The sequence below is a fragment of the Talpa europaea genome, assembly GCF_964194135.1.
Source record: "Talpa europaea genome assembly, chromosome: 15".
NCBI classification, from domain to species: domain Eukaryota; kingdom Metazoa; phylum Chordata; class Mammalia; order Eulipotyphla; family Talpidae; genus Talpa; species Talpa europaea.
Window position 1 is genome coordinate 31,553,083 of NC_140083.1, and position 27,937 is coordinate 31,581,019.

Consider the following 27,937-nt stretch of genomic DNA (forward strand, 5'->3'; position numbering starts at 1 on the left):
TGGCCTTGTGTGGGGACTCTTTAATAATACCTATTATCTTTGGTAGATGCACATGGATACTGACTCATTCTGAATTAGTTAGCACCATTAGTCATAGAAATTCACAATATGTCTGTGGATTTGCTTTCATCCTCACTTTTTACTGAAGTACAAGAGGTTAAGTGAGTTGCCAATGAACATCAAACATGTTGGTAAAGAAGCCAAGAATAGATCCTCAAGATCCTGACTCTGAGTTATTTATGTCACTGTATTTATCGACTTTACCTTCTGCTTAGTCATTTGTTGGGCACATTTACGATAAATAGAATGAAAAGCGACAGTCCAATGCTTTAAATAGAGGCTGTAGTTTACACTCCTGGCAGGATGGAAACAGAATAAGTATGTGAGGCATATGTGGTGGATTTTTGACTGAAGTCTCATAATAAACAATTGGACCATTTTTACTTAATTTCTTATGCTCTCAGTTTCCACTTCTGTAAACCTGATACAGTAGTTTCTGATTCCTTTTCAATACCTCATTCTATTTTTTGAGGAAATGAAATTAAGAATTTTGGTCATTTTCAGTTCATCTATATGGTGAGTGACTTTACCACATGGGCTTCCTTAGTTATAAATGTTTTTTTAAAAAAAGATTTTATTTACTTATGTGTAGAAGAACTGGGGTGTAGGCCAGAGGTCAGGGGTGGGGTTGTGAGAGCATTCACCAGAAACAGGAGTGGAGAGCAGAACAGGTGGATCTACTGAAATACACTGCCATGGGGAGCAGTGGGTGCAACAGAAGAGGTCTGCTGCACCATCTAATTTAGCTCTCTGGCCTGGGATCGAGCTCCATCTGTCTTGGTGGTAATGATGAGACTTAACCCCTAGGCCACTAGGGAGGCCGCTATTTCTGAGTCTTTTGTTATGAATCCTTTAAGTACAGATTCTTGGTGATTCTACTATAACAAAGCTTCAGTGGGAAGTCCATGGTGAACCATGTTTCTCTTTGCCAGTCTGACTTCCTTAACATAGAATCAAAATAGTAAACATAGAATCAAAATAGTAGCTTTCCATTACTTCTGAAAAAATGTATGTTTGCTAGTTGATATATACCTATGGAAATGGCACATGCTCTCTGAGAATTAAATCTCATGCTGGATCTTGTCTCATTTGTTCCTAAATTTGAGAATTTTGTCACATGAATGATCTTTTTCTATAGTTATTTCCTTGTGGTTTGTCTTGTTTTAGTATAAGAGAAATGTAGACCTCATAAATTGAGTCTTCTAGTTTATGAAAAAAATGCATAGAATTAGAAGTATATTTTAGTTGAACATGCCAGTAACTCCATTGAGACCTGGAATTTAATTTTTTGCAAAGGTTTTTATATAAAAATATAATTTCTTTAGTATTTTACTACTATTCATTCTTTCTATATTTTTCCTAAGGTAGTATTGGTAGTTTTGTCCTTAAGGAATGCATATATATTTTTTGAAAATTGCCTTTTATTTTATTTTGATAATTTTTTTGAGGTAACACTGCCTTGTAGCATCATATAAGTTTCATATGTGTATATTGTAAATCAGGATGTGTATATATTACATTAAATTCACCACTAAAGGTCCAATATCTTTTATCACACAACTCACCCCTTTCAGCTGATCTGCCCACCTCCCTTTACCTCTTTCCTTCTGTTCACCACTAATTTTTTTTCCTAGTCTAACAGTTTATTTCTGTTTTCTTTAGTTCATTCCTTTTGTTTCTTTATGTACCACATATGAATGACATAATAGGTATTTGTTTTTCTTGGTTCCTTGGTGTGACTTATTTCACTAAGCATAATACCCTCTGAGTCCATTCGTGTTATTGCAAATGACAGGATTTCATCTTTTTTTTAATAGTCGAATAGTATTGCATTGTTTATATGTATATATATATATATATATATATATATATATATATAAAATCTTCTCTATTCACTTTTATGTTGATGGGTTGTTTCCAGCTTGGAAAAATGTTGATTTTTTTATTGAGGTAACATTAGTTTACAACACTATATATGATTCAGAGTTGTAAATTTACTCCTCTTCAGATGTATGTTGTCATTGAATTCATTGTCATGGAGTTGTTTATAGTATACCCTTTTATGGACTATAGTATCTGTATTATCCTTTGCAAACTTATGAGATATATACACACACACATATATATACACACACACATACACATTGAAATATTGGTAATTTGGGGCCTTTCCGGTGGTACAGCTGGTAGAACGCCACGCTGTGAAGCTGTCCACAGCCTCTGCAGTGCTGGTTTGATTCCTGACCCACCAGGGAGATGCCCACATGGCAGAGAAAGACCTCTCCAGGCTCACCCACTGCTCCCCTCAGCAGTGCTTTCAGTCTGTCTGCCTGTTCTGTTCCCCACTCTGCCTGTTCTGTCTCTGGTGAATCCTCTCACCCTCCCATGCCTCTGGCCCCCACCCTAGCTCTTGTGTAAATAAATAAATCTAAAAAAAAAAGAAATATTGGTAATTTTTCTTTCATTTTAGATATTTTTATTCTGTCAAATTTTGGTTACTGATTTTTTTTTCCTAAAGACACTTTTAAAAATGTAATTGGCATTCATTATTGAATTTTTGCTGTCAGGTGCATTCAGTTAATTTGCTGTCAGGTGCATTCAGTTAATTTTCACTTCAGAGATTTTAATTTTCATGTCTAAAAAGTCCATTTAAATCTTTTATACCTTCCATTTTTATCCTTAGTATGCTCATATTTTCTTTAAATACTTTCCTATAATGATAGATATTTTTATGTCTTTATCTGTAAATTCCATTATCTCTCTGCTTTCTAGGTTTGTTTTTGTTGACAACTATTGACCTCATCACATTTTCTTCTTTCTATAGCTTTCATTCTTTCAAATTGTATGCTGAACATTATTGATTCTGTTTGTGGACTTTTTTTTCTTTTTGAAGAAGTTTGGACTTTGGTTCCCTAGGTAGTAAATTTATTAATGACTATTTGTTACTTTTAAAACATGTTTTAGTATGTATTTGCTATATCTTGGATAGCCTTTATTATATAAACAGTCTAGTCCCGTTAGTAAGGTGTGATTTCTGTGGTCTTTACTGAATGTCCATAGTAGTCAATAAGGGCTCCCATCTCTGGTTGACTGGAATTTGAGTACTTCCTTATGTTGCCTCTTTTCTAGCTCATAGCTCTCCAGTTGCCCAGGCTTGTGGATTTCACTTTGTTCCTGTACATTTTGGTAGTCGTGATGATTGATTTTATATGGCAGTGTGGTTAAGGTTATCATACCCAGCTATTTAATCAAACACTATAATTTGTTACTATAAAGCTATTTTGTAGATAATCATTAACTTCTACAACCTGTTGACTTTAGATAAAAGAGATTAATCTTGGTTATATGGCTGGGTTGCTTCCAGTCTGTTGGAGAACTTAAGAACACAATGTAAGATTTTCTAAAGAAGAAGAAATTCTGTTCTGGACCGTCCATCAACTCCTGTTTGAGTTTTTAGCCTGTGAACCTGCCCCACTTACCCACTTCCAGAATCAAATGAACTAATTCCTTAAATCCTCCAAATAACTATCTACTGTCTGTCTATCCATCTATCTATCTACCTACTTATCTACCTACCTGCCTACCTACCTATCTATCATCTATTTATCTATCCAATCTATTGTCATCTTTTTATCTATCATGTATTTCCTAATGGTTCCTTTCTGAAGACCCACTACCTTATACAATATCAGTAGACTCAAGGGGGCTGTGACATGGGAATTTCTGAAATGATTTTATATAAAGCTGTCACTTATCTGGTATTCTCGCAACTTGTAGCTGCCCAGCATCTAAGAAGTCCAATCACTGGCTTCTCAATTAAACAAGATAGAATGCTTTGCTTAGACTCTTCCTGCTCCTTGGTTTCTCCAGGAAGAATTGTAGAGCACTTACTCTGTTCACTTTATTTTCTTTTTCTTTCGGTGATCACAGTCCTGCACTGCCAATTGTCTACTGACTGACTGGCAATATATTGTGTCCATTTTTTCTGGTTGTTTAAGATACAAGGTTAAATCTTATCCTTATTCCATGGGACCACAAGCTTGACTCTTAATTCTCAATATTAGTGAGATAAGAACTCAATTTGGAGCATCCCTTTAAAAATTGTATTGGAAAAGTTTACATTTCATAAGGAAATAGGCCTTCATTGTTCTTTTAGTAAACTAGAAACAGACAAATTTCATATATATGCACTCTGATTATGTTTGCATTGCAATTTATTTTCACACTGAAATAGCCTTCCATTTTGACATCAGATAGTATAAAATCAATCATTCTCTGTTCACATACTATCTTAATAGGGAGTCTGAGTAAATCATGAGTCTACTGAAAGGTCACAATTGGTTATTTGTTTAATATTTTTCATTTGCTGAGAACCATGATCTTTGGGTTTTCTTGACAAGTGTAAATAATAGATCTCTCCTCTTTGTACTGTGGCTAGGACTGGTCAGCTGCCTCTTTTATGGATTTTTTTTTTATTGCTTTGGGGCATCAATTTGCCATAAGATAAGAAAAAAATAATCCCTCTCTGAGCCTTATATTATAATGTTCATTCATTCCTCTTCTTACAACATTTCTGGACTAATGAGTTTATTCAGATCTTTTCCTTCTGTGTTCACATACTGCTGCTCCTTTTCCTCTTTTATTGATTCATTTCAGGTCTGGTATAACGGGAAAGTTACTCCTTTCACAGCATAAAATTTTTGTATTATTTTTTCCATTTCAGTAAGTATATGACGGATATAAGACTTAGTTTCCTTTCTTATGTAATAATGATTGAGTTGCATATAATGGACAAATAGAAAATGCTTTATATAAAATGGCCTAATGGAAGCACTTTTCCTTGTTTAAAAAACACAGTATCTTCCATTTTTATGTCTATTTGATGCTATTTCTCAACTCTCAATTTAGCTTTCCCTGGTGGGAGTCATCATTACTTGCTCTTGGCAAGCAGAAAGATTGCAACAAAGTCATTTAGTTTCTCCCATTTTCTTTATCCCATATTTTTTTAAGTCACCCCTGTAATGAGATGCTTGTAAAGCTATTCTGTTTGCATTCTCCCATGCCATATTTTTTTCTCTTTCTGACGTATTATCCTATGTACCTTGTACATTTTGAATCTCAGGTTAAAATGTATTTGTGTATGTGTTAGTTATATGTATTCTCTCTGTCATGACAAAAGGAGCAATTTTTTTTTTACCAATATTTGTGAATCTTGAAGAATGTAGTTATTTTATGATCCTCTTTGTGTGATATTAATTATGTTAATATGTTGATAATTATATTGATATTTTTACAACATAAATTAATCTGTGAGATTTATGTCAACATTGCCTAATACATTCTTAACATTTAGTTATGTGGCTGTCTTATCAGAAAACATAAATTAGCTGAGGACACTCAAAAAATGTATACTTTGTTTTGTTTTCTCTGCACCAAGGACAATAAAAGATGCAACTCAGTCATTGCAATCCATAAGTTCATTTAAAACAATTTTTAATAGTATGTTGGAAATAGTTTGTTGTGATTTTAGCATATTATAATATTAAGTAATAAATATATTGTTAGAATTGTGCATTCCTAATTTTTAAGACACACCATTTCACTTGGTTGGCATTCCTTTTTACATGAAATCTGGAACTGTTTCTCTCTGAAACTGTTAACATTAAATTACATAATTGCCTTAGATAAATACCTTACTATCCTAGGTGAGTGCATTTTGATTAGTCATTCTCTGACTACAGAAGTGACCAACAGCATTTTCCATTTTTCATTATCTGAGCTAAATTTTTGTGGTCAAGTAAAAAAATGTAAATTCACAATGATCAACATTATCATTTTTTTTTTAAGGAAAGAATACCTATTTTAGCTAATTTAAAATAAAATGATCTTTAAAGTTAAATAAGCATTTAAACATTCTGGTCTCTTTCTTTGATACATTGAATTGGTAGGCTGAATTTTCTTCAAAATTGTCAGCTCTAAAATTTTTAAGAATCTAATATTCTATTTCATGTATCTAATTAGGTAGAAGTTGCACATAATTTTGGATAGATAAGAAAGGATTCAATTATGTGGGATGGGGGGGTCACTGAAAGAGGGGGATATTGGAGCTCAGTGGTATAAGTTAACAATACATGCACAGCTCTTCCATATTATTATTACTTTTTTTCACATTTTTTTATTTTATATAATTCTTACATCATTTTTCATTTTTGCACAATGTGTGCATTTTCATTTTGGTTATATTCCCCATACGATTCCATATTATTATTATACAAACTACATTAGTATTATATGAACTACCCATGATTATACTTCATCTCAACTCCAAGTTTGTCCAGTTTATTCCACATTAAAGATATTGTTCAAAACACTGGTATTTGGGAAATTTGATTCTGATAGATCTATCCTCCATTTCAACAACTTTTCCTGTTGTCATAGAAGCTTACCCAATATTTTGATACCAGTTTACTCTGAAATCATAACAAATATTGTGATCTCTCAACATCATTTCCAATGTTTTCCTTTCCTTCTCAGTGATTACAACAGCAACTGTTCTCTTTATAGCATGTTTCCTACCATATTGTCTCATCAGAACTTTTCTCTTCCAATCTGTAAGCCTCAATTCCTTAATGAAACACATAGCCTGGAAGAGTACAATGTTAGCTTTCTTCTTGCCTCCTCTGAGATTACTGAGCATTAATGGATAAGCATCATAATATTAAAACTAATCATTTACATTGTTCAGCATCAGTGACTCTTTGACCACCTGTGCAATCTATTATTTAGAACACATATTTTGGCTTCATGAAACTTCTTATTTATATTATCACACTCTGTCCTTAGTAAAATCTCAGACTTTATCTTCGGAGTAAAAAGAGGAGCTGTAATAAAGAATAATCTCAAATTTTCATTACCATTCTCTAAACCAGTATAAACGGTTACTCCTTCTCTATGTTTTCATTTCTGTCCCAATACTGGTACAGTCACTCTTCCTTGTAAAATCAATTTAAAAATTGTCCCTTAGGTTATTTCATTTCTCTTCCCTTTATGTCCAGCATCTCCAACTTGTCAGCTATTATAACCCTGACCATATGTATTTATGCATATTGAAAATACTCCAATATGAACAAATGTCTTTATTTGAAGGTACCTCCAACTTCAGCTTTAAGTCTATTTCCTACCTCTTAGGGTGTAACACTTTAAAGAAGTTTCTAAAATTTCCATTTCATCATTTCTCATTTGTACAGCTATAAGTCATCTGAACCCACTTTGGTCAATGACAGATTTCCATGTGACTCAAATCAGTGGTTACTTCTCAGTTATCTTGATAACCTTTCACTTTCCTTCAGAATAAATGACTGTCTCCTTAAAATACTGTATCTCTTCATATTTGACCCCTCTTCCTCCAAGTCTTTTTCCTACCTTTTCAATCCCTTTCAGGGGTTTACACCATCTTTGGATATTATAGTTACTTATGTCTTCTACCTCAATTCTATTTTCAGTTTACTTTTCCCTCATATACTCCATTGCTTCCTAAAGGCTGCAGATTTTTTTTTTTAAGTTTCAGATAGTTTGTCCATCATATATCTATCTGCCTACAATTTAAACTAACAAAATGGCATTTTTATAAACTGGACCTACTATCCATGTCTCTCAAGCTCCCAGATGAATGAACTTCAGAAATAGAAATTTTATTTTCTCTCTAACCCTTCAATCACTACTTGACATAGAAGGAGTTTTCTGATTTTGAAACAAAACAAAGCAGAGCATCCTAGTTCAGTTCTTTTTCTCTTGTGGTTAGCCTATTATTTCAGTATATTATCTTTTATTTAGTCTCATGATATACTGCATTGCTCCAAGCAAAATGATAGAAGCTGATTGTCTTTTTTTTTTTTTCTCATGCTCTTCATCAACACATACCCAACTAACTCTCTACTCACTCAGACTCCACCATCATCTTCTGTTTCTGCCTTCCTAGCTCTCTTTTCTGGGTACTGAAATGGTATTCCAACTGGCATTGCCTTATCACTTCTTGCATCACATACACTTCCAGTTAATCTCTTAAAGTGTATAGGTATTTATCTTACTGTGTCATTTTAAGCGTATTTTAAACATTTTTTTTCTGACTAAAATTGGTATATGATTGGTTTCCTATACTTACCTCTCATACCTGCTAACTTTTTCTTTGAGTTAGTAGCAATTCTTATCTGAATTCTTTGATGTGTTATGTGTTTATACCAGTCAGATTTAAAAAGAAAAAAATTGTGAGATAACATTGGTTTGCGGCATTGTCTTCATCCTGCTTCTTCTCTTGAATGATATATTCTCCATTTGTTTCTGTTACCTTAGATAATATTGATTATTCTTTCATATTTCACTTCCTATATTAACAGTCAATTTATGGTCAAGGAATTTCTTTATTGGTCACCAGAACAGATGACATAAACCTGTGGTATGCTCCAATGAATTCTGTATTTTTCATAACACCATAATGGAAATTCAAACTCTAAATTACTTATTTGTAATGAATTGTTAAATGCATATATATGTCTTATTAAACCATCAACTCATAAGGGCAGGGTCATATTTGTTCAGTACCACTTCAGACTCTAACTAGTTGAGATACTTGCCTAAAAATAAATTGTCAAAAAGAAGTAGGGATTTCACCGGAAGCTATGGCTTGAGGAAGGTGAGGAAGAGGAATATGGAAATAGAGACAGTTATTTTGCTTTTGGTAAATATAAGTAAGAGAGCAATTATAATTACCAATCAGCTTGAAATAGCATAACATTTAAATTTCTGATTTTTATTTATTTTTTAAAGATTTATTTATTTAAGAATGGGGTGCAGGCCAGATTCGCGGGAGGGTGAGAGGATTCACCAAAGATAGAGTGGGGAACAGAACAGGCAGACTGACGAAATACACCGCTGAGGGGAGCAGCAGGCATGACAGGAGAGGTCTGCCACACCATGTGTGACCCTCACCGGCCGGCGGGAATTGAACTGGTGCTGCAGAGGCTGTGGACAGCTTCATAGCACGGCGCTCAACCGTCTGCATCACCAGGGAAGGCCCATAAATTTCTGACTTTTTAAGTATTTAAATTTTGTAAAATCATGTTACTTTTTTCCCCAAACTACTGAAATCATGGAATTGAATATAATAACATACTATTCTATTACGTAGTAAAATTACAATATGAAGTACTATCTTTGATTCAATAGAATAACTATTAAGTAAATTACATAAAAACTAATATTTGTAGGTGGCCTGAAAAATACTTGAGTCTAAGAAGGAGAACATGCAAATGGAGCTTTTGTATTTATTTTTGAAGTATTTATAAAATCAGAGCAAATATCAATTTCTGCCTTAGTTTGTACTGACTGTATAAAAACATTGATATTTCTCACTGTTGTGAAAGGCAAAAGTAAAATTGCCTTTTCTATTACTTTGTTAATTCACTCAGGCAGAACATCTCAAAATAAAATGGATCAAAGTGGACTATTTTGACCATCTTTCCTACCCCATTTTATATTTATTTGTTTTTCCTTGTATGTTCCTGATGCTTTCTTGTCTTATGAATAATCATTACTCCTCCTCACCCCCATTTCCTCCTCCTGCTCTTGCTACTGAGGCTGCTGCTATTGCTGCTAATGTTACTAATATACACATAATTATCCAACACTTACATTTCAGTGTGTTTTTATAGAAACCTTAGGAGGTACTATTATTGGGGTACCTCCATTGTACATATGAGAGAAGTGAAACACAGAGGAGATTATGTGATTGAAGTGAGATCTCACAGCCAGTAGAGGTAGCACTGCCTTAAAAACTCAGGAATCTGACTGATAGGTCATGAGCTTTAGACCACTTCATAATTCTCAATTCACTATCGCCCGGACAGCACCATCATCAATCTGAGTCCTACTTTCAGGGTCAGTCCTGATGGAGGTACAGAAAGGCTCTGCTCTGTGCAATAGAAAGAGCACTTTACTTGAAATCCAAAAGACCTAAGTGTGAAATACAAAGCCATCCTATCGTCTGTCTTCTCAAGATCAGTGGGTTCTCTGAATCAGTCTCCACCTCTGACAAGAGGGAATTGTAATAGCAAGTTGTCTAGACCACAGTTTGATCTTAAAGAAGGAATTACAGAATTAATATAAAAAATTTTGTAAGCCACTATACTAATTTAAGCAATAGTAAGTATCCCATTTGCACCTGCGAAGAGTTGAGTAAGAACTGTTGCTAAATACCTGCTTTGAAATGTAACTTACACACTTGTTACTATTACCCTCAAATTCAGTTGTACCACCTGTAAAGAGGAAATAAAATTATTGATTTTAAAATTAAGGTACAGTAGATTTTTGCAGGTGGCATATGTATGGTGTGAGGCATATGTTACTTCTTCAACAAATATGAGTTTCTCAAAGCCTTCCCTTACTGTGCTATATAGGATTCAGCACCTAAGACATGACTTTTGCTTCCTTTTTGTATTTAGTTTTTCCAGCTCCTTTTATCCATCAGGGCTTGGGTCCTGAATTCTTTCTGTCAAATTAGTTTTCTCTTTTCCATTTTGGCATGTCAAACAGGATTGATCTTTTTACATGATTCTTACTGTTCTATTGTTCTGATTACATAGCCTTGCTTCATCAGTTCTCCTTTGGATTATCATTCAATGCTGAATCTCTGTCCACTTACTAAGGACTCTGCATTGCTCTTTGGTGTGTGTGAGTATGTATGCCAATTTTAAATAAATGTCTATTTTTTAGAACATCATTTTTACCTTACTTCTAACTTGTCTATAGTAATGAGAGTACAGTGATATTGTTAACCTCCCCTAACATAATTTAAATACTTAGGGTGCCTTGAAATATCATTTTACAAAACTGTTACTGCCTTGACTTATCTACTTATTTAAGTCTTTCAAATATGATGAGATATGGGATGCTTTCTTTCAGTTTATTCCTCATTCTGCTGGCACTCTGGAAGAGGCAAACATCAAAGGAGAGGAGCCATTTCCTTGCTCCCATTGCTCTTTGCATGCCCTTTTCATTCTGATATAGATTTTTAATATTGGTGTTGCAGAGTTTTTCCAGCTCTTTTCACTGTTGAAAACATTTTTTTTTCTTTTTCAGGAATGCAACTTATCATCTAATTCAATTAAAGATTTTGTTGAACTTTTAAAGAAATTCCTATTGTCATCTTAGTTGACCAGACTTAAAGTTTCTCATAGTCCTTTGAGGACTTTATTATACAGGCACATGGTTTTTAGGCAAAGTTGATTTGTCACTCAGGATCTGCCTTTATGTCCCTCCAATTTTGGGGACAGCAGTTTGCTCTGTGACCTGAATTTTCTGATGGAACTAAAAAGTAGTTGATTTTCACCATGTTCAACTTGAATCTTGCTGTGAGTATAAGAGTAGTAACTTTCAAGGTCCATTTGTGTCATCAGTACAGTTTGTTTTTTTCTATTGGTCAGCAGCATTTCGTGGCGTGGATATATCACGATTTCTCTAAGCATTCACCTGTTGGAGGACTTCTGGGCTGACTCTAATTTGGGGCCATTACAGGTCTGACTTCTGTTAACATTCTTGCATTGGTTTTGCATGAATGTTAAGTTTTCATTTCTCTGGATAAATGCCATGTAGTATAATTATTGAGTCTTATGATACAATAGTTACATGTTTAATATTAAAAACAACAATGATAACACAAAAACTAAATAACTATTTTCAATCATAGTTACACCATTCTATGAATTACCATGGGCAATGCAATTGATCTAGTTTCTTCATGGCCTCACCAAAACTTGGTATTTTCACTATTTTTTCAGCCATTTAGGTGGCAATTAGTGACACTGCCATGTGGTTTGGACTTGCCATTCCCTAATAGCTAATGATATTAACAATGTTTTATATGTAACTTGCTACATGTATATCCCCTTCAATAAAATTGTTTAGCCCCTGACCTTAACACATTAAGTAATTGTGTCATTTGCTTTTTACTGTTGACTTTAGGAGTGCTTTATATATTCTGAGTTTCCTTGTAGGCTTTTCAGTTTTCATCCTCTTGACAGAATTTTTGCAAAACCTTTTTAATTTTGAGAAAATTCAGCTTATCAATTTTCTTCTCATGGGAAGTGCTTTTCATATCAGGCCTAGAACTCTTTGCCTAGTTCTAGATGCCAGACATTTTCTATTTTCTCTGAGACTCTGTCTGATCCACTGATACATGTATCCATCCCTCTACCATATTGCACTGTCTTAATTGTTTTAACTGTTCAGTAAACCTGAGTGTGTCACAGAGTGTTTCCTTTCATTTTATTTTTCTTTGCCAGGTTTTCTACCATCAATTTAAAGTTACAAAAATAATATAGAAAAGCATACTTGCAAAATAGCTCAAATGATAGCAGATTCATTTCTCTCTTGGGAATATTTCATGATAACTTTTGGAGAAAAATCTCTCTTTTCAATCACAGTGGAGGGTGTATGTTGTTGCATCCTTCCTAAAGGGTTTAAGACTAATGCTTCAAGCTACACATAGTGACTCAAAGGCTTAATGCTTTCATCTCTTAACTGAGAAGGCTTGAAGAAAAATTTGGCCCTGGGTAGACTTCTTCCTGTATTGTTCTGGAAGATATTGACAAAATCAGGTTGCTTTGCTTCCACCACAGCAACTCAAGATGGCTAGAGGCCTAATCTTTTGTTTAGAGTGACTGTGGAGAAGCTTGGAGCAATTTTGATAAAGCAGCCTTTGGTGCAGTTATTCTCAGTTAGTTAGAGAGAGGATTAGCCTTATCCCCATATGTTTAATTTCCCTGATGTCAGAAAGACTCATGTTAGCTGATGTTGTCCACACAAATTTGGAGATAAAGTGATTAAACAGAAATGTCCATGAGCTATTACTTCCAGGACTGTATCAAATTATTCTAAACAGGAAATTCCTGCTGCTAGGAAATAAGACATCTATCTTCAGCTGATTTCAAGCTGGAAATGTGTCTACTGCCTAAGGGGGATTAAAATGACCCTCTACTGATCCATATTCAGAAATCTTTGGCAGGAAGATTGCTTCATCAAGGCATGCTGCATCCTAGGGGAGGCAGTGTTTTGTTTAGTGATGTTAGAAGAAAGAAATACCTTCTTTCAGTAATTGGGGAGACAGTAATTTGGGGAGATTTTATGGAAAAATAATGGTTTCAATTAAAGTCTAAATATATTCCCTTTGCTATATCATTTGGCTTGACAAGCAGATATAAAAACACAGGGACCTTTGTGTTAAAACAGCAATTTACGTACAGGTGACATCAAGAAGCTTAAATCTTAGTTATTTCTGCTAAGTAATTTGTAAGCACATGGAGGCTTGTTTAAGTATTGGTTTGAACCACGTCATCTAAAGTGGATTAGTGAAAAAGGTACCACTAGAATAGAATGTCATTGGCAGCACTTCCCATCCAGAATCCTCCCCTCTCATACGCACACACTTTTCTTGAGGGAGGTATTTATCCCCTCTTTCAAATCCCTGGGGATCTGTTAGAGACTGTTGATCAAAATGGTCTTTCTCCTTAACCACAAGGTAACTGTGTGATCCAATTAAGCCAACCTTAGACTCTCAGCTCTTAGTTGTGGCATTTTATTATGGACTAACATCCCAAGCGGGGTTGATCCAATGGATTTTCTAGGATTTCTAAATAGGAATGATAGTTAAGTACTTAATATTTGTAGCTGCTTGAAGTTAGTATGCTAGACAATTAGGTACAGTAAGTCTTAAAAGAAATGGTAGACATAGGCAAAAATCTTTGCATCTGTTTCTTCCAGAGATCAGTGATATCCTACCTTTTCTGCATTTGGATAGTTGGATTAAGATTTTAAAGTTTGTTTGTGGCTTTTCTTATTTATTTATTTATATGAAGTAGTTTTAGAGCTGCAACAAAACTAAGCAGGAAATACAGAGGTTTTCCATATACCCCTTGTTATCCATACATTCATAGACTTACTCATGTCAATATCATTCACCAGAGTGGTACATTTGTTAGAATAATGAACGTACATCAACTCATCATAATTACCCCAAGTCCAGTTTATTTTAGGATTCACTCTTGGTGTTGCATGGCTTGGGAACTAATCTAGCCTTTAGGGGTTGGTGCAAACTATAAATACATATACATACCAAAATAGAATATGTTTTCTCTACTCTAAAAATCCTCTGTGCTCTGCCTGTTCTTCCCTACCTCGACAACTCACCATCCACTGCAATCATTGATCTTATTGTCTGCACAGTTTTGCCATTTTCTATACTGTGTCAACATAATGTGTGCCAACAGGTACATTAACAGATGCTCATCATCACTTGTCATCAGGTACCATCACAGACCTGTGAGAATGACCCATATTAAAATGTCCAGGAACAATAAGTGTTGGAAAGGGTATGGAGAGAAAGAAACCTTTACACACTGTTGGCAGGAATACAAACTGGTACAGCCCTTATGGTAAACAGATCTATTTTAAAATAGATCTACCATAGGACCAAGCAATTATACTAATAGGTATCTACCCAAATAATGCAAAAACTTGAATTTGAAGAGAAATATGCCCTCCTATGTTCATTGCAGCACAATTTTTTAAAAGATTTATTTTATTTATGCATACAAGAGCTGGGGTGTAAGCCAGAGGTATGGGCGGTGAGAGGATTCATCAGAGACAGCATGGGGAGCAGAACAGGTGGATTGACTGAAATGCACTGCTGAGGGAAGCAACAGGAGAGACAGGAGGTCTGCTGTGATGTATGAGTTAGCTCCCTGGCTTGGCAGGGATCCAACTCATGCTGCATTGGCTGTGGATAGCTTCATAGTGCTGAGACTTAACCCCTTGAACCACCAGGGAGGTCCATTGTATCACTATTTACAATATTTAAGTTATGGAAGCAACCTAAGTGCCAAAGGACAGACAAGTGGATCAAGAAGATGTGGTATACACTACACACACATACACACACAAGCACACACACACTGGAATATTATTCAGCTATAAAAATGATAAACTCTTGGGGCCTACCTGGTGGCGCAGGGGTTGGGACGCAACCTATGAGGCAATTCACAGCCACTGCATCATGAATTCGATTCCGGCCAGCCAGGGAGCAACCCACATGGCGCAACAGACCTCTCCTCACTCGTCTGCTGCTCCCCTCAGCAGTGTACTTCGGTCAATCTGCCTGTTCTGTTCCCCACTGTGTCTCTTGTGAATCCTGCCCCATCTCTTGTATGCATAAATAAATAAATCTTTAAAAAAAAAAGATGAACTCTTACCATTTGCAGCACCATGGATGGAACTGGAAGGGATACTGCACAATGAAATGAATCAGTTTGAGAAAGAAAAACATCACATGGTTTCACTAATATGTGGAATATAAAGAAGCAACAGGAAAACCAGTCTGATAATAAAAACTAGAAATATATCTATAGAACTAAGATACCAAAGGCGGGGGTTGGGTTGGGTGCTGGGTAGAGAAGTTGGAGATCAAAATGTGAAGGAGGACCAAAGGACTATCATGGAAGACTATGGCTGTCTTGGTGGTGGGTGTAGTGTGGTGACATGTATGAGGTGGTGTGATCCTATATCTCTGGATCACATATATTATTGTAAACCAGTTTTACCTCACTAAGATTGAAAAAAGCAAGATATCTTGCACACAAGTGTCCTAGCAATGAATTCTTTTTATTGTTTGTATGAAAATATCTTTACTCATTCTTCACTTTGTAATAAATATTTTGGTGGATATTTTAATTCTGGGTTGATTATTTTACCTGCCAGTGCTTTAAATACTTTACTGTCTTGTTTTCTCACAAGAAATTCCCTGTACTTTTTTCAATTGTTCCTTTATAGGTAGTGGGTTTGTTTTACTTCTTTCAAGAGTTTGTCTTTATCTATGCTTACACATGATATACCTAGATATGTTTTGTTTTGTTTTATATTGTTTGGGTATTGCCCTACTTGCTGATATCTCTGCTTCCTGAATCTGTTTAATATCTACTAATAAGAAAGTACTCAAATGGATTATGGATGGTTGGTTGTTAGGTGTAGGACAGTGGTAACACCTGATAGGAGTATCCAAATATCACCTTCATTATAAATAAATAAATTAATTAATGAAATTTTTAAAGTGCTCAATTGTTATAACTTCATATATTTCCTCTGCTATGCTCTTCTTTTATCTTCTTCAAGTATTACAATTGTGTTAATTTACACTTAAAATTTAAAATTGCTCCACAGTTCTTGATTTTTCTGTTCTTATTTTTTTCCTTCCTCTTTGCCTAGTGTATAGCTTTGGGAAGTTTCTATCGATCTTTATTCAAGCTCAGTGATTCTTTTCTCACAGTGGTCAATCTATTAATAAGTCCATTCTTTATTTTAGTTAAAATGTTTTCCATTTCTAGCATTTCCGTTTGATATTTAGAATTTCAATAATTGCATTTACATTGCCTATCTGTATCTAACATCTTATCTATTTTTCCATTAGAGCCCTTAATATATTGATCATACTTGTTTTAAATTCCCTGCATGAAAACTCCTGTATCTGTGATCTGTGCCATTATCTGATCTGGTTCTGATATTTGCTTTTTGTCTTCAGGTTTTTTTTTAAAAAAAATTGGTTTTCATTTGCTCTATCATTTTTGTTTTACGATGTAATACAATTGAGGAAAATAAGTATTAATATGTGAGATTTTATGTTAATATGGCTAAGAGTTGGTCTATGTTTAATGTTTTCAAAAGCTATGCTAGAGGCTTTAAATTAATTTGGTGTCCTTGTTTTGTATTCGCCTGGATTTTGTGTTTTGTTAAGTACTCCTCCTCTTAGACATTGTGAATATTCTAAGTCTTTCAGATATAATCCACTATTATTATAATGGAGCCCTGTTGGTGTGGTGGAAAGGTACTGGAAAGGGAAATATTCTATAATCTTTTGATTAAATCTCTGTATTTTTTGTGAGCTTGTGCCTCTAGGTCATAAATGTTTCTCTTGCTGTATAGCTTTTTATCTCCCTCAGATGAGATAGGAAAGTTAGAGGATTCTGGAGTCTGAGTAAATCATTTCCCCCAGCTGGGATTAGGGTATACTAATTTTTTTCTACTTTGGAAAATAAGCAATACCTATAGAGGAAGTTCTGAGAATATCTGACAATAATTATCCTGCCTCTCTCCTGTCAGAGTCATAAGGGGATCTTTCAAGGATATTCATCTTGAAAATATGGGGGCTTGTAAAATGTAAGGCTCTTCCGAAGACTGTGCCCCCTTAACTCCTCAGATTTCCTTATTGCCATTCTAGTTTACACTCAGCTTCTGGCAAATTTGTCAAAATCACTAAGTATTCCTTCACATTCGTGGTTCTGTGGCTCCTGATCCAAGCAAGCTGTTTTGGACTGTGATCTGGTGTTTATCTATTTCTATACATTTCAGGTGGCAATATGCCCAGTAATCTCACTTATCTGATGGAGTCAATAAGGGCCAATTAATTTTCTTTTTGTTCTGTTTTTTGCTTTGTTTTGTTTTAGGGATGAGAGCCACAACTTCAAAGCTCTTCTTTACATATTGCAACTGAAACCAGATGTCAATGGCTGGGAATTTTGACTTCTAGAATATTACCTTGACTCCATTTAAGGATTTGAGGGTTATAATATTCTCCTTTTTTTTTTGTTTTCTTTTTTTAAACAACATGTTATATATATATAAAGTTATCGTCTGATAGTGTTGAGATCCAAATCATCTATTTTTTCTCTTGTTTTATAGTCATTATTTGTGCTAAAGCATACCAAGTAATTTATATAATGGTGGGCATTATATATGAAAAGTCAGAGAACTACTCATGATGTTTTCTTTCTCAAAGGAGGTTAAACATTTTTCTGGAAGAAAAAGAGATTAGAGGTTGATTTTCTTGAATCTATGGAGAATTACTCTTCTTTTCTTCTTTCAAGAACATGTTCAACCTTTGCTTGTCTTCTAGGTTGTGTTCTTTGAGGTCCTAACTATAAGATAGGGTCATTTTCTATTATCTTCCACCTTGGCACATTTCAGATTCCAACTTCTGGCTCTCCAGTATTGTATCACTGGTAAAATCTATGAGCTCTTTAGCTCCAGCTGCCAATTTCTGTTCAATTTGTTGTACTATCTCTCTGAGCATGTTCATCTTAGTAGTTAACAAATACCTCAGAGGAAATTACACACCTGTACTTGGGTTTTAGTTCCTTCTTTTTATGAGAGTTTATCCTATGGGTCAAATCACTTTGAAATCTGCAGTTTCTCTGAATTGTTATAAATGTCAATTGCATTAACTGTAGTCTTAAGTGCCCCCATTAGCTTTAATTTCCCTGAACTATCAGTATATATCTACAAATGAAAATAGGTTCAACCAAATTGAATAATATTTTATGGTCTTAGAAAAACATCATATGCAAAGTTTTGACAGTGTAAATCAGACTGCACAACCATATTTGACAGAAATTCTTGCAAATTCTACTTTTATTTTGAAATATTTAAAATAAATATTTTGCTAACATTTGAATGTAAGTGCAATTTCTTATGCTTATATTAATTAGAACCCATGCTATATTGGGAATTCCACTGTTTATAATATAGAATGAACTTATATACTTAAAATGTATAATAACCTAATAAACTTAGAAATAGTTACCATCCCTATGTCATAGGTATAATGGCAATAAAATTTGGGCTGTGAATAGAGGATTAAACAACTATTTTTGTTTTAGAATTTTTACGTGAGTTTTTATAGTTAAGTGTAGTGTAGGGGCATGGTATATGAAGGTAGCTAAGTGAGGAGCCGTGCCAGGCCAGCACTACCAGTAACTGTGTAGTTGCTCACATATTAAAGCATTTTCCTATATATAATTCCCTCAAGAAAAAAAAAAACACTGAACACATGAATGTATTTGCTCTATATTTTGTTAGTATTATATATTAAACTTCACCTAGGACCCAATTTAGGAGATAGATATAAATAGGTAGGTAGGTAGATAGATAAAACAGATTTGAGAAAAAATACACTTATTATAATGGTCATATAGTTTATTGTAAATAATTATGTGGAGAAGTAGAGGGAGAGAGGAAAATAAGAAAATTTAGAGAATGTGATTTGGTCTCAACATGTCTAAAAATTGTTTTACTTCAAATGAAATTTATATTATGTCTCCACTATGAAAAATGTTCATTAAATCTTTTGGAATTCAGTGCTTGAAAGTCTAATTATAAGTTTTCCTTGATTTTAAAATTTTATCTGTGAAAGATATAATATTGTTTATATAAATTATCACCATGAAAGGAAATTAAATAACTTATTGAAAGTAATGGACTCTAATAATCACACACTAAAAAGGTGTTTACATGCTCTATGGTTAATGTGTCCAAATATTTATTTTAAGTAAGTGTTAGTCTGAATATCTCATTTCACAGGTCTGTATTCATTAGCTATTCCCAAAACAACTATAATTTATTAATGTGTATTGTTTATGTTTACACATGCTCGCACACAGGCCACATATACACACAGACCTTTCTTTTGTAACTGGGACATTTTCTGAAACAAAGAATAGCATTTTGCCATCGACTTTGGGAAGAGCAATATTAGATGCTGGCAATTTTAGCAGGCATGTTTTTTTTTTTCCCTAAACAGTTAATTGGAGATAAGTGAAGAGAACAAAGGAGTGTCCTTGATGGGTGTCAGTTGGGTCACTACTTAATGGAAGCAAATATATAACTAGGGCAACATGAAACTTGCAAAAGAACAATGTTAAAATATTAAAGAGTATTCCTTCCAAGTTTAAAGAGGAAACTAAAATGGTTAGGTAGTAACACTCTCTGCTTATATCTTTCAGAAAATATTCCTATTCACTTTGTTAATAACAAATGCAAAATGAACCTAATTAAGGGTTTATCAGATCAATTCAAGAAGATGGAGGACAGACAGGATCCTTGAGGCATCACTTCTCTCAGGGAAACCCATTATTTGTGTCCAGAGGGAGCAACCACATTAGAATTTAGCTAGAGAAGTGAGGGTCAGTCTCTTAGCAAGTAGGAAAGTCAGAAACCATGAGAATATGCAGGAAAGACTGAGAAACAGTAAGCCAGGAATGGTGCAAGTTTACCAGGAGAGACACTGGCACTTTTCCCACTAATCATCCAGGCTATCCCATATTCCAAGCCTGGGAAGAATAAAGGATTCTCAGTGAGAATATAGCCTGTTCAACAGTTCAATGACGGAACCCAGGTGGCCTGGCTGAGGACTGGGTTCAGCTGGGGTAGAGTGACATGGTTTTCCATGGGGTAGTGCAGTCCAGCACTGTCTGCACCTGCCTTGGGGAGCTGTGGAAGACACCTACCCCTCATCCACTGGGCAACCTCCTACTTATTACTCTTAGGGTAGAACCTCCTGTCTGCGTCTAGAAAGAAACCTTAAGAGGCCATGGTGAACTCCCTCTATCCAGCAACTTTTTCTGTGGCTACCTTGGAAACACATACTAAGGGCTGACCTGGAAAAGGCGCTTCTCCTGATGCTTGTGACATTTGGTAGCAAGGGAGGTCACAGGAGCTCTGAGCAATATCGTGCACATATTCTTTTCAAATGGGGGCTACTAGGCTATGGTCTCTGGAAAGACTGAATATACGCCCACTCTTCCCCCCATGTAATGTCTGGACCTGTGTCCAGAGTATTACAGTCAGAAACTGCATGTGACCACAGTGAACAGAGCCTGTGAATAAAGGTCTTCCTAGTTGCTGATATCCAATGCCAGGAGTCAGAAGTATCCATTTCCCCCCGACATAACAAATCCACAGTGATCGTTATAGTCAATGGTGAAAAACTACAGCTTTTCCACAAAGATCTGTCACCACTACTATTTGACATAGTATTGGAAGTCCTAGCTAGAGCAGTAAGGCAGGAGAAAAATAGAAAATTAATTCAAATTGGGAAAGAGGTAAAACTATCAATGTTTGCAAACAACATGATAATCTACTTAGGAAAGCCTGAAGACTTACTAAAAAATTGAAATAATGATGCACACAATAAAATGGAAGGTTACAAAATCAATTTACAAAAATCATTTCTTATATGTAAACAATAATTTAGAAGAGAATGAGGGTCAATAAAATCAATCCAATAACAACCCTAGAAATCTGATTATAGAATGAGGGGATCCAAGGCAGAGAAATGGAGGAACAAAGAAGGCAGGGAGCACAATGGACTATTGTGGAGATCCATGGGGAATCTTAGTGGTGGGTGTGGTGTGTTAACAACACCTAAAGGGGTGATCCCATCCTTTAAATTACATACAATATTGTAACCCAATGTTACCTTAATAAAAAGGTATTTTACTGTGAAATTTACACAGCATAAAAATGTGAAAAGGAATTGAATAGGAAGGGCCATACTATAAAGCAAATCTTTTGTATTTACTAAGTCTGGTATCTTAGAGTTATTTTCACAAAGAATAAAATAAAATCTGAGTGTTTTTGACAACTAGTTCTTGAATTAATAGGTTCATTTAAACCATGAAGACTCTTAAGTCTGCCTTATACATCCTTATATAGGGTACATCCTTATACATCCCTGCCTTACACAGGGTCCTCCATATACATCATCTATCTTTTGAACCAAATGAAATATTGCCTTGCTCATATTTATGATGAGAGGAATTATAAGTTTATCATTATTAAGATATAGACGTGTAATCAGGGAAATGTGACACCCATTATAGCTGTTCATCAATTACATTTTAGTCAGTTTGCAAAATGTAAAATTTTATGTTATGCTATTTGTTCATCCCATTTCTTAATGCACCGTAAATAGTTAAGAAGGATAATTTTATTAATTTTGTCCATTTAAGATCATACTGAAATTGGGACAAAAAATTTGCAACACATATTTATTGTTAATATATCTCACTTCGAACAGAACTTTTTTTGTTTTCAAATTTTAGTTTCATGATTCATAGTAATGACCTTAAGGCACTGGTTCTGAGTGAACTATACATCATTTTTCTTTTGTAACAGTTGGGTAACTGGCAAGACTTACATATAAAAATAATCATGAGACATAATCCAGACATTAGGATTATAGAAATGAAACATTATATCTAAGACTTGTAAGATTTAGCACTTCTGAAGTATGTGGCTTTATAAAACAGTAATTTTATGAAATGAAGACTATACTTCCACTAACTTACATTAAATAAGTGAAAGGATACTAAATATATATTATTTTGAATTGCCTTAACTATTTAAGGACTGAATGAAAATGGCTAAACCAATCAAGGTAGTCAACAAATAATTTTAATGAACTAAGATATATGAGTTATGCAGTATTATTTTGGATAGTTTTAAAAGACATAATTTTCCTCCATAAGATTAAATCTACTAGGGGAGAGCTCTCTGAGGAAATATTAATAAATACCTCATTTGAGTAAAAATAATTGCTAGGATATAATGAAGATAGGAGAAAACTAATAATGAGATGATATAGAAAGAACCATGTAGGGGCATATGGACTGAAGAAGTAAGAACAAAAGGGAAATAATTATAATTCAGAAAATGGGAATTGAAGCGAATAAATGGGGACAAGTAAGTATTGGAAAATTAATAATAATAATGAACAAAATGTGAGTGATGCTTCGGAAACAGTGATGTAGTCATTGAAATTTTAATTTTATTTATAATGTGAGGCTTTATTCTAATATGGGGATACTTTTAGCAAATTCAGAAGACCTGTTTTACCAGTATTTTACAGTGCAACACTATATTTAACATTGAGACTTTTTGTTGTACTAAACTCTTACAGATGTAAATGTCTTGTGAAATATAACCATTTCTTTTGTCTTTTATCAATACTTTCAATCTCAAATTGTAAATTTGTAATAGTATACATATCAAAGAAAACAATGCTTACATAAAAGCAGAAGTAAACAAAAAGTTAAATTATCTCAAGAATCTGATACAGATTTTTTTGTGTCCTGATAAATAATCATCACAGTTTTTGTTTCCCTTGATAAAATAATATAGAGGGATTCACTCAGTTCTCTCCTGGAGGACAATTATAAAAAAATAATGAACAGGTCAATGAAGTTCTTGGAAACATTACAAAGTTACCAAAATAGCACATTGGCATAGCTTAATTATGAAAAGATGTGAAGTACACAGAGAGGTAGACTTAGAATGTACAATGCCTTCTAACTGGCATCAAAAATTAATGTTTTTTATATACAATTAGCAACAAATAGTCAAAAATAAAAGTAAACAAAGGGCAGATTGAAAAAAAAATACTCTGTATTTGGAAATATATCAACAATCACTTCTATTTTAGATTCATCAGTTGCATATGAAACACACATATTCTATATCTTACTATGCTTATGGAGCTAAAAGAAAAACCTAAAAATTTTAGCAGGAAATAAACTATAAATATGGTATAGTAGATATGTGTAAGAGCCAAATAAAAATTCTTGAAAAAAATATAAGTATGAGAAATGGCAAAAAGAAGATACTATTTAATAGTTTTCAAAAGAAGATTTCATATCTAAGAGTAGGTTAGACATACCTGGAGAAAGAACCAGCCAAGTGGAAAATAGATCTGAAGAAGCACTCAAAATACAAAATTGAGAAATAAGACTCAGAGAAGAGGATAAGAAAATAGAAAATACAGTAAGACATTCTAAAATATAAGTCAAGGGAGTCTCAGAAGAAGCAGATAGAAAGAATAGTTCAAAGCAATGTTTAAACATAAAACAGTTAAGCATTTTCCAGAACTAATGAAGTCAGTAGTCCACAGATTCAAGAAGCCCAGTAAGTCCTTTGGATAATAAATAGAGTATTAAAATACTCTTGCAAAACTGCTTAGTTGTATTTTCTTAAACTAAATATATGTATACCCCATGACCTAGTGATTTTGCCTTTTATATATGCTGCAAACATAAATGCATATCTACATTAAAATATATACAAAGATGCATGATATACTGGCATTGTGGTCAGTGGCATTTTGTATGAACAGCAGTGGTCCCATCAATTCGATTTGTAGCAGTCAGTATCATCTAGATTTGTGTAATTGTACTATAGGATGGTTAGACAATGACAAAATTACCTAATGGCACATTTTTCAGAATGTGCTTCTGTTGTTAAGTGACATATGACTGTACAAGAATGATCAGAACAGTTTTATTTATCTTAGCTCTAAATGGAAAGAATTGAATTTCTATCAAAGTACAAAACAAACTATTTATTTTTCAATAAATGAAAGTTAGAAAACTATACAATGATGAAAAAGAACAAACTACTACCTGTACCTGCAATAGCAGAGGTATATCAGTCATATATAGTGTTGTGCAAAAAAGAACAGGTGTAAGGGAATATATATTGCATGATTCCATTAAAACAAATATTTTTCAAAAGGGAAAGATATGTTAAAAGTAAGAATAATAATTTCATTTAGGGGAATTTGACCAGGAGGGAGTTTCTAGTATGCTGGTACTGTTTTATGGTGTGATATAGGTAGTGATCAATTATTAAATAAGCTGGTTGCAAAACTTTGAAAAGCGATATATTAAAGATTTGTGCATTATTTTACCAGCATGTTATATCATAAAATAAATACTTGCCATCAAAAACTTTAAATTGAGAAGAGAAAAAGAAAATATATGACATTTTTACCAATAACATGTTCAAGGAAAAGTTTTCATAAAAAAAGAAACATTTATAATGGGGAAAATTATTAAATGTATTTGTTTATATCCATCAAGGGCTTCTTTCAAACAGTTGATGAGTAACTTGCATCCAGAATGTACAGAATTTATCTTTACCAATAAGAAAAAAAATGACAACCCATTTTAAAAAATTGACGAACTTTAAAATAAGAAGATAAGTTTTTGATGTGAAAATAATAGTATCATGTGGAAAGTTTGGCAACATTTTAAATAATCATATAGAAAATCTGACTGTTCTGCATGTTAAAAAAATTTGTGGAGAAAAGGATATTTTCATATACTTTAGATTTGTTTATATATTTCCTATAATCACGTTGGAAAATTATTTTAAATTATCTGCTGAAGATGAGCATATGTGAATTCTTTGAACAAACAATCCTACTTTTGAATGAAGAGCAAGAAAATACACCAGAATCCATGCACACAGATGCTTGTTCCACACAGTAATTTCTCTAAACTAAAAATGACTGAATGTTCATTAGCATAGATAGATTATGTTGTGTTTATAAAGTTATCTATCCAGGAAGTTAAACTAAAGCTAAATTCAACCCCATTGATGAATCTTAAAAAGACAATGTTGAGCAAAAGGACACTAAATAATATATTCTGTATGATTTTATTGATATATAGTGCACATAAACAGGACAAACTCTGCTCTATTGCATTGCACATGTAGGAGGTAAAGCTATAAAGAAAATCATGCACGTGATTATCATAAAAGCCAAGATAATATTAAACTCAAGGTGAGGGAGGAAGGTAAGGTGACTGAAGGGACACAAGTTCTTGAGGTGTTCTCTGGTTTAAATTGGATGCTGGATACATTGTTACTCTAGGATAACTCACTACCCTGTACATTTATGTTGTTACTATACCTGGCATGTGTCTTATTTTATCATAATTTTTCAAAAGATAACTAACCCATATACCTAATCAGTCGAACACAAATAATACTTGATGTGCATTGGCACTGCCTTCTTAATAAACTAAATGCAGTTTAGTTTAATACTCTACCTTCATAACAATTGTCCAAACTGAGTATAGTAGAGACTTAGATTTTGTTATAAACGAGACACATTCCAATGCTAAAATCAGTGTGACATAAACAAAAGTTCATTTACCTAGATTTTTAAGATCTCAGAGGGAAGGTATAGAAAGAGATTTTTCCTTTCAATTTAATTTGGTAAAGATTGTAGTTGTGCTAACCTGGCACAGAAGTAAAATGTGTTCATAATATTTGAAAATGGCAAAGGCACATGAAGCAGAATTGATTCAAAGGGGAAGTATATTTTTACTCCCAAGTTTCACCTGAATTATTTATTTCTTTAAACTGGTTTCTAATTAAAAAAAATATCCAAATGCCAAAACTATGTATACACTATAAACAACACTGAATCTAGTAGATACTGAGAAAGTATTAGAATTATTTGTCATTTATTAAAATTTTCAAATGGTATTTATTTTGTATTAAATAAAGAATTCATCTTTTAAAATATGCTATAGTGTTTAACTGTTATTTATAATTGTTGCTGCCTGGCATTTTCTTTATATTTATTGTTTTATAGCCTACATTTTTATTTTATTTTTGAGTTCCATAAACAATGTTAGAACTGTTATCTTGAACTCCTGTCATCTTCTGAAGTTCTGCTGGGATAGGTTTCCTCTCAAGGAGTTTTTGCAGTAACATTTATGGAATGTTCTTCTGCCTTCTCATTTTAAATTTGTCATAGATTATAATAGAGATAGATTTTCATACTATTGTTTTTGCACCTGCTGAAGTAATCTGAGAACTGGTATGGTTGTGGGGTAGCAGGTATAGAAGACCAGGGCAGTAGGGCATCAAAGGACCACCTCCTGTAAATGCAGGGATTCGAACTTCCCTACTGTGCTGTGGGTTGCAGTTCTGTAATGGGGATCCACAGTGATCCCCTTTAGACCAGTTCATCAGGCTTAGTGCCTCTTACAGTCTTGTGTTATAGCCACACTATGCTCCTTTTGAGCAATAGATGCAGTGCTGGACATGAAATGTAGTTGAAACTGGGTCAAAGGCAAGGATTGTTCCCTTTTCCAGCACAGGGCCTTATCCTGGAGTGTTTGCACCTGTTATTGACAGGTGCTAGATTTCTAGTCTGTTCAAGCATTTTTTTTTTTTTTTGAGAGAGAGATTTAAATTTTGAGTTTTATTTATTTTTTTTATTTTCTATATTTTTACATCATTTTTCATTTTTGCACAATGTATGCATTTTCATCTTGGTTATAGTCCCCATACAATTCCCATCGCCCTTATTTTGACCCTAATTCCTCCACCTCTCCCTCCTCCTTCCCAGTGTGTCTCTGGTTTATAGTTGCTTGGGATCATGCTCAGCGAAATAAGCCAGAAAGAAAAAGAAAAATATCGGGTGGTCTCACTCATAGCAGGAATTTAGAAAACCTAAATAAGGGACCAGGAAAAGACTAATTATAATCAAGTATTTGCTTTGGTTTAGCCCTGGGGTAGGGGTTGGTGGGTGTTTTGGATTTGCCAGCCCTGGTTTTGAGTGGTAGTTTCTTCTACAAGGAGACCCAGGTGTTCTGGTCTCCCTGCCAATTCAGACTCCAGCTGTTCTGTATTAAGAGCCTCAATCTTGAGTCAGTAATACTCTGCACCCCAACCCCAGCAGCTCTCCCACCGTGTACCCTCTGTCCTGGGTGCCAGCTGAGCACTCGCTTACCCAGTGCAGTGCCAGGTCTCAGGAATCCCTGGTCTTGGCATGTAACCAACTCAACCACTAGGGGGCTCCCTTCACTCTTATGGGCTATGTACTGTCATTATCACTATAAACTAAGTTCACTAAAATTTTTCCTACCTTTTTGCACTGGACAGTTTCTCCTAATGTCTGTGTGGTCATCTGTTTTTTTTTTCCCTCGTGGGTTTTTTGTTTTTTGTTTTACTGCAATTTAGTTGTGGGTATCCAGAGGAGGTAAGTTGAACATCTTTACTTGGAGGCCATCTTGCAGAACTCTCAAGAATTTATTAGCTATGGTAAAAATTCAGTTGCCTTTTAAGTCATTATTTATTAAAACAATGTCTATATAGTAGAAATTAAAACTAATCAGGACTATGTAATAGGAATATTTATAATAGCATG